The following is a 12,008-nucleotide window of genomic DNA, read 5'->3' on the forward strand; positions in this document are numbered from 1 at the left end:
TTAACTAGGGGTTGTTCACTTCCGGTTATGCTCATTTTCAGATATAATCTTGAGGTTTGCAAAATAATCTTCAAGGGCTTGAATATTATCGAGACTCTTCTATTGTTGTCATCCGTTTATTTTTTTCTGAGACATTTTTTTAAGATCGATCACTTTCTCGTCATCGTTTATAGGTTTTTATACTACCTCGGTTTTCCCTCTTTGATGTAATAATGGTTCGATACCAAAGGATGGTGATAACCTTCCTTCCAAAATCTTATTGCTAGAACTAGGTTGTTGTTCTATGGTTTGAATTCTTGTTTGAATATCTTTCAAAGTTCAAAAAATTTCTTCTTGTTTTTCAAGAATTTCTTCAGCTTTTTGTGAAACATAATATAGCTGATTGTTATAATTTTGTCCCGTCTTTTGGATTTTTCTAAGATCTCCCGAGAGTTTAGGGAAATTTGATATTATTTCTAGGAATCTATTATTTTGTATCATATTTTTACCTAAATGATTTATTACATTCCTAGTTGCTTCTGGTATCTAACCTTAATTATATCTTCTTGTTTTATGTATTCCAAATTATTGAAATAAAACATAAAAATAATAATTCTCGAACATATGTTTAGATACATATTTTAAGAAAAATATCATCCTAGCACGAAATGTTACTAAATAATAATAATTTATTATTTCTTGAATAAAAACTCTAAGCTCTGATACAATTTTCATGATCCACTGTAATTATTTTCTAATAATAATAAAAACAAGGGTATTTTTGGCATTTTTGAAAAGTTTTTTTTAGCTTAAATGACTAAATTGGACCTAATTTAAAAGATTTAAGATTAAATTGAGAATAAGGATCAAATCTTGATTGTAACTAAATATTTGGGACCACATTGGTTTTTATGTTTTTTTTAAATAATGTTTAACCAAAATTATTTATTGCATTTTCCCAATCAGCCTCGGAGTTTGACCTTTGACTTTTCTGAGAGTTAACTAGCATTCTTTTACGGAGGTGGGTCAAATGGATTTATTTATTTGACTGAAACTGCATTGCTTATTTGGTGGGTTGAATGTTAGACATGTCATTAAAGAATCATGGGAGACTTTTGAATCAGTCCCTAAATCTTTAAAACTTTCTTTCCAGTCCCTAATTCCCTAAAATTTCGTCAACCTTATATTTTAAATACTTTATTTTCTTTTTAAATTAATGGCCCATCATGCTTTCGCAAGATAAATTAAATCTTTTACCTCTTTGACGAGAGTGTCACTGGGTTATATCCACCGTATTTTACGAACTACTCCTCACAGTCCAATCACACGATCGCAACCGATGGTTACTGACACAGATTCCTTCAGTAGCACTTATCCCAACCCTAATTCGTTTCCTACCTTAGGGTTTACAATAAAAGATAAAATTTTGAAATAATACATGAGAGGGGCTAGAGCAAAGATTTCTTTATTCAAACACAAACATTTATTATTACATTGAAACCTTCTATAGAAGAGGAGAAAACTTATTTAGCTACTTATAGTAGCCGACCTTGAAAAACACAAACTTGAAAGAAAATATTAAAATTTATTTGTAGAAAGAAATGAGGAAAATGTTCGATGATCTTCACTTCTTTCTTCCTGCCTTATTTATATTTGGCTTCTTCGGATTTGAAATTCGGATTCCAAATCTTGATAAGCCTTTACAGCTTGCACATGGACCATGTAGTGGTTGAGTGGTCCCTTGAGATGGTCCCTCCATTTTCTTGAAATGTCTTTTTCTAGATTATTAATCTAGAAATCAACTTCTCATCTTCTTTTATCTCTCTGCAATACCAGTAGAGATGAATTTGTAAGATATCTGCTGTAATCTCATTCTATTTTTCTTTGAAATGTTGAACTAACCATTTAAGAGGTTCCAGCTGATCTCTATTTTTCTTGATTCTTCTCTTTAAAACCTTTAGATATGTGAAATACATTTTCTTTAGGTTTCTTTCTGGTATGGTTTACTGTTTCCATTTACCCTTATTTATAGTATGAATTTTGGGTCCAGTTTCCTTGTCCGTTTATCAGATTTCCTTTATCTTTAAAGATAAGGAATCCATTTGTCATTTTCCACCGATTATTGGTGGTCCTTGTCTTCCACTCACATGGTGGGTTTTCTTTTGGTTAGTGGGTTGATCACGTGTCCACTTTTAACTTTGTCGGAGAATCTTTGGCTTTCTGTATCCCCGAGGAAATCGTGATTGTGGTCCTTCCACACTTGGTCCTATTTTTGCAAGATGCTTCTTGTCTGCTCGAGGTTTGAAGCCCTTGCCAAATTCTGGTTCCTTCTGGTTTATGCACTCTAGGAAGATGTTTTCTTACCATTCCCACATGTGCCATATTACAGAATTTCCGACAAATTTCTTTATTCCCCGGAAGCTTGCTATTTCACAGAAGATTTTTTTCTTTTCGAATTCTCCAAAACTTGTGGTTTTTCTTTTCATAGTATTTAACATGAATGATCCGTTTTCAGTGAGATAGACCCATAAACCCCATGCTCTTCTGGTAGAAATGTCGTCTTCAGTTATTGAAGCAACAAGGGATGTTTCTTTTGATGGAGGATCCTTGATATATTTTTGGACATTTGAATATGGCCTCCTTAACTTGATAAAATGAAAGGCTTCGTGAGAATCTTTTCCTGCTGGTCATGTACTGAAGAAGTATAGTTCCAGAATATCTCGTCTAGACAAATAATCGTTATTTGCCCACGTTTCATGAACAGCTTCCTGGATCTGTTTTGGTAGTCCTGAAATTTCTGGAAAGCTGGGTGATGTGGTATAAACTGAGGCAAGATCCCCGAATTAATACCAGGCTTTGACCTCCTTGGGATATGAATTAGGTTTCATCCATTCCTTAGGATATTTCCTAAAGACATCAAACCTATTAGTAGCTGGGTTAATACCAATTCTTGTTTTTAATTTCTCCCAATTCTGTTGGTAAACCAGAAATGAGGAAATTGCAGCTTCATTAGTACCAACCTTAGTTTTTCCCTTGTCATTATTGGGTCTAAGGTTGATCTCTCCCTCTTCAATCCCTGAGGTGAAGGGTTGACTTGAAGACTTGAGATTGAAATATGGAGTTTGATAGGATCGATTAACGTATCAAGAGTGTTTAGAAGGGGGGAGGGGGTTGAATAAACACTCACAACTAAAAATGATCTTTTCGAATTTTGAGTTCAGTTTGGTGACAAACTGATTCTCGGAATCATGTTGGTCAATGTCAATCAGTTAAACTGAATCAGTTGCGGAAAGTAACTGACTGAAAGATAGAATACAAAAATAAAATACGCAAGGGTTGTTTCTGGATGTTCGGAGATTTCATTTACTCCTACGTCACCCCTTCTATCTCAAGGATATGATGTCCACTAAAAGACTTTGATCAAATACAAGAATTGTACTGACACACTTCAGTTTGGACTTAACACTGCCAAAAACTGAAACTCTTAGTTTAACAGAATGTTCTCAGTGCGTAACTGATCTTAGCACTATCGAATTTCGACGATTATTACAACTTGCTAGTGAGCTCAAATTGTAGCCTTAACTGCTACGAATATACCAAGTAAAAGTGAGCTAGGATTTTGACAGAGTGACAAGAAGCTTTTGAATAGTGTTTTTTTTTTTCTCTTCTTTCCTTCAGCTGTTCTTCTGTCATATTTATAAGCTTCTTTTCTCCAACGGTAACTTGAGATTAATTTTAAATCTTTGGATCCGTTGATTTCTACTTGATTATTCCTTGGACATTGTTTGATTCATTTATTGTGATGCGGCGTCTTAATTGCTTTCGCCAAAATGCGTTTTTCTAACCTGTATTGATTGAAGTGCGGCGTTGCAATCTTCTATGTCTCTTGACGGTTGATTGTTCTTTCTTGAGATATGTTCAGTTGAAGGGTGCTTAGCATACGGCTGAATATATCAATTGATCAGTTTCCCACTGATCAGTCAGTTGATTTCAGTTATTAACTCCAGTTGTTGAATGTACTTGCGCGTATCAGTTGATGATCAGTTGTTCCAAGCTGTATTGATTGAAGTGCGTCGTTCCACATTCAGTTGCAGTCTTTTATGTCTCTTTGTCGGTTGACGTGTTTCAGTTACTGGTGAGGAGAATAACTGAATTTTCAGTTGCATGGATTCAGCTGCTGAGTTCAGTTTACTCGATCAGTTGATTCGTATTTTCAGTTGGTTCATATTTTGTCAAACTACAGAATTTAGTTTCCAACAATTTCCCCCTTTATGGTGTTTGACAAAACTAAGTGAATAACAACTGAACGTATGAGCTCATTGTAGATAAAATAAGAAATTGAATTTCTTGAACAGATAGAAGTCTTGATTTAATAACAGCTGAATCTAATAATCTGATTAACTGTTTTTAACAAGATGGTTTCTTCTGCTGTTTCTCAAGATGCTCTTTGATCTTTGATTTCTTCCCCCCTTTTTGTCAAACAAATCCATCTTCTCAGATAATTTTCGAACTTCAGTGGAGAGAATTTTGACATCTGCAGAGATACTTGAGACAGCAGTTTGTAAACAAGTCTGCAGCAATTCCATTTTATTAGAAACATCGCTCAACTCGTTGACTGATTATATCCTGAGTTGTATAGAGACTTTGAGCTAGACCTTTGTTATTCTTCATCTCAAGCACAGTTCGGGTAAAAGAATCCATGTTTGCTTTAATGTTTTTCAGTTTTGCTGAATCATATTCAATTGAAGAATCCAATTTGACAGTATGAGACAATTGTGTGGATTGAATTTTCTTGATTTCAGTAATCATCTGCTGCATATTGTGCTGCATATTCTGGATTTCTTCTAGAACAAGATCCATTTCTGTGGATTGAAGAGGAGGTGATTGATTAGATGTTCTTGGTTCATGTGAGACTTGATCAAAGACCACCATGGTCCTATCAGATAATATCGTTTCAGAAACAGTCTGTGCTGGAATGTCTGTTGCAGCAATTTCTTCGTGAATTTGAGGTGGTGAAAATGGATTTTGATCAACAGATAATGCTTGGTCAGTTTCCACTGGTGCCTCTTTTTAAGAGTTTACTGAACTTGGTTCTGGCTCCTTTGTTTGAATGAGCAATTGACTCTCCACATTTTCAGCAACTGCTTGACCTGGAGATTTTTATAGTTCATCAGTTTGAGTGACTTGTTCAGTAGAGATTTCTGGCTGAACGGGTGCTTCTTGTTGTTCTTGCATTGAATCTAGGACTGGCTCTTCAGCAGCAAGTGGTTCAAATAGTTCTTCAGATGGTATCTAAACTTCTTGTTCTGGTTGTTCAGTTGAAGGAGCAACTGATTCAGAATGTATTTCTTCTAGCTGAGCTTCCCGAGCTACGGCCTGAATGATTTCATCAATGTTTGCAAAAGATAGTTCAGTTTCAGAATACAGCTGATGTTCAAACAGAGAAGATTGAGGCATATCCTGAACTATTTCTTCAGTTGCAACAGTAGTTTGTTCTGAGGATGACTCTTTCTGCTGAGATGAGGGTTCTTCTTCTGCCTCAGAGGCTTCCTCAGGAAGAACTAACTCCTGATCTATTTCCCAAATTCTGATTTCCCTTTGTAGGCCACTAAGATCTGCGTCCAGTTGGGTGAACACAACTCTATCATTATATGCAGTTAGACCTGTTGGATTGTAGTTGGATTTCATCTTTGCAACCATTCTAGTCAGCTTTTTGGCTCGATTTGATCAAAGAAATATTTTTGCCTTTCCAATGCCTGGCTAATAGTAGCAGCTTTGACTATTTTCAGCACAATTACTTCAAGTTTAATAAACTTTTTCAGTTGGGATTTGTGCTTCAACTATTTGGCAAAAATCTCAGTCCTAAAACTTTTCCAATTATCAAAAGATTTTAATTTCGAAGTGGAAAATGCGTTGACCTGTTCCCAAACAGGTCAATGGGAGTTTGGATGGTATTAGATGGCCTTGGTTCTTCAACTAGCTTGCCCTTTCCTTTTTCAGTTGTGAGAATGTGAGGAATATTCAAACCAGAGTGAGTGGTTTCCACTGGTTCCCTCAATATAACACCTTTAGATCTGGCCCGAGGCAAAATGGTAGGTCGATTTACATGAGTCAAAGGAGCTCTTACCTTAGCGGGTGCCTTTTCTTTAGTAACTGAATCATCAGGTGGGACTACCTGCAAAGGGATAGCTTGAATAGGCTGTTGGGCAGCTGATTGAGTAATTTTCTCAGTTGGAATGACTTCCACCGCTGTTATTGGTTTAGTTCTTTGCGTCATCGGTCTCTTGACAAGCTTAGGCGAAGGAGTTTTCTCCAAATCTAATTCACTCAGAATCAGTTTTTTTTTTGCAGTTTTCAGTTGTGCCAAAGTTTTGGCCTTCTTAGCTGATTTTGGAGCAGGTGATTGCGATCCAATCTCCTGTTTGGTTTTTGGCGGCAAGATGTTTTTAGCAGTGAAGACTTTGAACTTTGATGATGTTCCAGCATTGTCAGCTACCAATCCCTTTAGTCTCAAAAGATATCTGATTGGGATGGCAAAGCCTCTTGACTGTTTGGTTGATTGAAGCATATTCTTCAGAATATAAAAAATAATATGCCTCCAGTTGGCTTTCTTTTCTCCCATGATGATGGTCATCACCTGGAATTTCTCAAGTGTAAGGGCAGCATAAGATCCGGCCTTAGCCAATATGCCCTTCGCCACAATGTCGGCTAATAAATGTATTTCTGGTTTCATCTCTTTCTTTGGATCGAAAACTTTGATTTTCCGTCCATCAGCAGATACCAAAGATTGCATTTCCTCAATGTCAGATGTTTTGATTTCAGAGAAGTTGACGTACCCATCAGTTGGCAAAGAGAAAATTTCTCCGAAGGTTTCTTCAGATAGGATCAACAGCTGATTATTGACAGTTACATAGATGCTTCCATCAGAAGTGACAAACCCCTTCATATAGAATTCATTTACTTCCTTCGGGTATATTTCCTGCGAAGATTGTCCCAAAAACATCCTGAGACCAGCAGATTCAATCTTCAGAAAAACGTTCTCAACATCAGCTTCTTGAACTGATAAAACTGGGTCAAAATCAATGGCCATAGCATTCAACATGTAAGCTGGGATTTGATTTGCCATTTCGACAGATAAAATGATCTGAAATTCTTAAACGATAAGCTCTGGAATTAGTATGTTCTTAGAAACTGATTGTATGCGTAAGAAGAAAACTGAATTGAAGTGGCCTTAGTACAGTTGTTTGTGACTGTTCAAATTCGGGACACGTGTCAGTCCATTAAATTTTTGAGTAAAACTATGTGTACGTGTGCTATGGGCGTTTGTGAAAAAGATGAATGGTTTAAAATAGGCCACATTATGAATCAGCAGTCACGTAAGTTGATTTGGAATATAATAAGTTTTAAATTTGTTAACCTATGTGAGAATATTTGTAAAATATCCAGCTGAACGATCAGTTGGGAAACTGATTCATTTCAGTTGAGAGTTCACAAACAATTGTCTTCTCAGTTAACCTCTTCAAAACTGATATTCCCCCTTAATTGGTGCATAAAATAATTAAAGCGACGATATAAAATAAATTTAAAGGTCGGAAAGATTATCGTTTGCTGAAACATCGATGGCCCTTCAGCTTCCATGATTTTCGGCTATAAGTAGAAGTAACTCGGTTAGTTTCAGTCATATTGGTGAAAATATTCAAGACAAAAAATGGCAGAAGCGAGTAGCTCGAGTGCTTCGCCATTTTCTTTGGAGACTAGGAAGGTTGTGATAGAAGATGAAGTCTTCTATGAGAGACTTCTCTACTAGGAGAAGCTTCATAAGCTTGAGCTCCTGTATAATACTGGCGAGGCTACCACTCCCGAGCTGATGGCAGAGTTGAGAAAAGTGCGGGAGCACTTACACATAGCTGTGTGGGTAGACATCTTCACAGATGGTCATATCTATCAGCTGATGCTTCGAAAGGAGCTGAGGATCCTTAGGCGCATAGCTGGTTCTCATTGCTTTTCCAAGACATCTACTGGACCTTTATCTGCTTGGTTGAAGATGTGGATAATTGTTATAGAAGAGAAATATAATGATGTAATCCAAGCAAATATTTATAGTTGAATTAAACATTTATTTTGGCTTAACTTTGTTTTTTTTTCTCCTGCAAATAATAAGTTTCATTAGTTGTTATATATAAATTACGAGCATAAACAGATGAACTGATGATTGGTTAAGCATTAAGTAATAAATGTCAAACTGATATCAGTTGATAATGAACAACTGATAGTTAAGATTCCTCGGTAAATGAGAAAAACGTTTCGGTTGACTTGAGTCTCTTCAGTTTCTTCAACATTTAAATTTCATCTGTCTATAAATAAGATGATAGAATGTGAGATAATAACAGTTCAATATGTCGGATTCAAGTAACTCTGATGCATGCAGTAGTTCGCATATTCAAGTTAATGAGCAATTAAGTCCTTATTTAGAAGAATTGAAGAAGACAATGGAAGAATATGTCTTGATGAAAGTGATGTCAACATGGTTCAAGATTCATGATTTGCAGAGGGTAAGTAGTAGTGGTGCTGCTCTTACTCGTGCTCAAGCAGCAACAACAAGAAAATACATTGATCGTTTTGAAGTTAGGCATGTTACAGATCTGATTGATGAAAAATGTCTTTTAGAAGCAATATTATGGAAGGAATGACATGTGGTTGAGAAGATTTCTACAACTAGGTCATTTTCTAGAATCCAAATTTATGAGTTGAATAATTGGATTAGAGAATGGCAGGATTCAGTTGGTTCTATGATATCTTCTGTAAACTGGGATCGATGGTATTCTTAATAAAGTATTATTTTCAATTTGTTGTGTTCTTATTTTCTGCAGATAATTCTATTAGTAAAGCAACATTAGTAATAATTTTAAGACAAATCAATTAAACCAAGAATATTGTGAAAGTAAGAAAACTTAGTCTCGGGTAATGGTTTGGTGAAGATGTCAGCTGCTTGTTGCTCAGTTGATATATACTCCAGTCTAATTTCTTTCTTCAAAGCATGATCTCTAATGAAGTGGTGTCTGACATCTATATGCTTTGTCCTTGAGCGAAGAACTGGATTATAGGTGATGGCAATTGTACTCGTATTTTCACAAAATATGGGCGAATTATTTGTAATTACTCCATAATCTCTCAGTTGTTGCTGGATCCAGATCAGTTGTGCACAGCAACTACCAGCAGCAAGGTATTCTGCTTCAGTTGTTGAGGTAGCTATAGATGTCTGCTTCTTGCTGAACCAAGAGATCAGCCTGTCTCCTAGAAACTGACAAGATCAACTTGTACTTTTACGATCAAGCTTACATCCTGCATAATCTGCATCTGAATATCCAACTAAATTGAAAGTAGAGTCTTTAGAATACCATAACCCAACATTTTGTGTACCCTTAAGATATTTCAAAATTCTTTTAGCAGATGAGAAATGTGATTGCTTAGGATTTGCTTGAAATCTAGCACACATACACACAGCAAATACAATATTAGGGCGACTGGCAGTTAGGTATAACAATGACCCTATTAAACTCGATATAATGTCGCCTCAACTGATATTCCCCCTTGATCAGTGTCCATTTTTACTGATGAGCTCATGAGAGTATTTGCAGCTGAACATGATTCCATGCCAAATTTCTTCAGCAGCTCCTTTGTATATTTAGTCTGACTAATGAATGTACCAGTCTCCAGTTGCTTCACTTGCAGTCCAAGAAAGAATGTCAGTTCATGTGACACCCTAAAAACAAAGGTGCATAAATTCATTTTTATTAGTATACTATTTTCATTTTTAAAATATTATCATATTATTTTTTCGGTACAAATTTTATTAGTCCAAAGTATCTAGAAATACATTAAAATACATCACAATACACTTAAAAATTCATCAGGCAATATGAGGTGCTTATTCCAAAATCCAATACCCAAAATATAATAAAATATAATAAATATTATAATTAAACTCAACATATATATTAAGTAATTAATTACAATAATTATTAAGTTCAATATAAGATAATTAGGTTCAATAATTAGATACACGAATATAATAATATTAAATTTGGATAAATATGAGATTTTTTCTATTTAATAAATAATTAATAATTATAATAATAAAATAATAATAATAAAATAAATAAATAATAATAATAAAAATAAAAGGATAATCTTGAAATTCGGCTATATATAGCCGACTCCATTCCTCCAAACCACGTATCAGCCGAGAGAAAAGAAAGAGAAGGAAGAAAGAAAGAGAGAAGAGGAAAAAAAAAGAAAAGAAGGAAAAAGAGAGAAAAAAATAGAAGGAAAAGCTATACCCTTTCCGAAAAATTACGATAAATCACCAACTATTCACCTCATATCATAAAGCAATATAGCACTGGAGGTGACGCAAAAGATCGCTAAAAAACCAGAAAATCAATCAAAGACATTCCGCAAAACGGCAACGGTATACCGTATTCAAGCTAGGTATTTTTCGCTCATTTTTCTTATAGCTACACACCAAACTAGATGTCGGCTTGAATAACAAAGTTGTACCTCTTGTTGCATAGATGAGGTACATACTGCCCGTCATCCCAAAATATTACCGGAACTAACATTTTCGGAATGCCCGAGTACCCTAGTTCATCATAGGACGATATTTAAATCTGGTATCGTTCGGTTAGGAATTTGGCAAAACTTTCAATAAGAGAATTCAAGATCATAAAAAGTTACACATGCTGGAAAAAAACGGGCCGCGTGTGGCCGCCGGACGGCCAGCCACGCGCCAGGCACCATCGGCGCGTGTACCCCACGCACCGCCGGAACAACGATCTTCCGGCGGCCGAACGTTCCTGAGGTTATTTCCGACTTTTTGGCCAACTTTCGTAATCTTTGGATATACCTTCTAATTAATATGAATTTTTGAAATTTAATTAAAATCAACCGGATTAGATTTTGAACAAAAAATAATCTGAAAATGATCTGCTAGTTACTTAAAAACGCTAACACATAAATATCATTCATAATATATTTTTAGGACTTGCTCCAGGAACTCGGAGTATTAATCAAGCCTAAATTGTAAGTTATCAGGTGAGGAAATTACTATTCATTCTTCTATTAAAGCCTTTGGCATTTGGCCTGGAAATTTCAATAGCATTTATTTAATGTTCAAATATCCTCCACTGTTCATTTCAATTATTGATATATTTTCTTGCATATTTATGAATGGATTGATATATCATGAATGAATGGAGTCATGGACAACGGATTTCGGTCCGGAAATTGAGTCCACTGGACAACGTAGCTTCGGCCCGGAAAATGAGTCCAATGAACAACGGGTCAAAAGTCCCGGGTATATGGTTCATCTGAACAACGCGCACCGAATATTTCGGTCCGGATAATGGTTCACCCGGCTCGCAAAAAGTGCTCAATTAGAGCCACCAATGTTATTTTATGGAATTTTCTTTTATCTATTATTTCATTGCATATCATTCATAATATCTAAATTTTTATGCCTATTATTTCATGTATAATTATGATGAAGTGTTATTTAAAAGCCATATATTGATTTAAACTCACTAAGTCCTCAAAGACTTAACCCTCTGTTTCTTTTCGTCTATTGTAATTTCCAGACATAGGAACCCCCGAATTGGAACAAGAGGAAAATAACTGAAACTGAAATAAGAGCATTTGAAAGTTGAGATGATCTGTTTATAAATGAATATTAAACTTCCGCTGTAACATAATTATGAATGTTAAACTTTCGCTGTAAAATAATTGTACATATTTGAAATAAGAATGTAAATATTTGTAGATAATCTTTAAATTATTGTAGAACGTAATTAAATTTTTATCTACAATATCTTTCTAATAATAATAATGCTAAAAATAAAAATAGAAATTCAATAAAGAAAGATTGAAAGTAAATGTGGCACCTAGTAAGGGAATAATTATGAATTCCTAAACCGGGCGCCACAGTTCACCCATCATGCTCATTTCGAACTTTTCCTGCATCAGCTTAGCAA

General features: G+C 35.2%; 1 long non-coding RNA gene across 1 annotated transcript; it reads left to right on the forward strand.

The window, feature by feature from the left end:
• The first annotated feature begins 10,396 nt into the window (after positions 1-10,396).
• On the forward strand, positions 10,397-11,731 carry LOC140811742 (uncharacterized). The gene is made up of 3 exons (XR_012113518.1): positions 10,397-10,470; positions 11,021-11,073; positions 11,616-11,731. It is a non-coding gene; the product is annotated as an uncharacterized lncRNA (long non-coding RNA).
• Positions 11,732-12,008: the final 277 nt, after the last annotated feature.

The sequence above is a fragment of the Primulina eburnea genome, chromosome 14 (assembly GCF_022965805.1).
Source record: "Primulina eburnea isolate SZY01 chromosome 14, ASM2296580v1, whole genome shotgun sequence".
Taxonomy (NCBI): domain Eukaryota; kingdom Viridiplantae; phylum Streptophyta; class Magnoliopsida; order Lamiales; family Gesneriaceae; genus Primulina; species Primulina eburnea.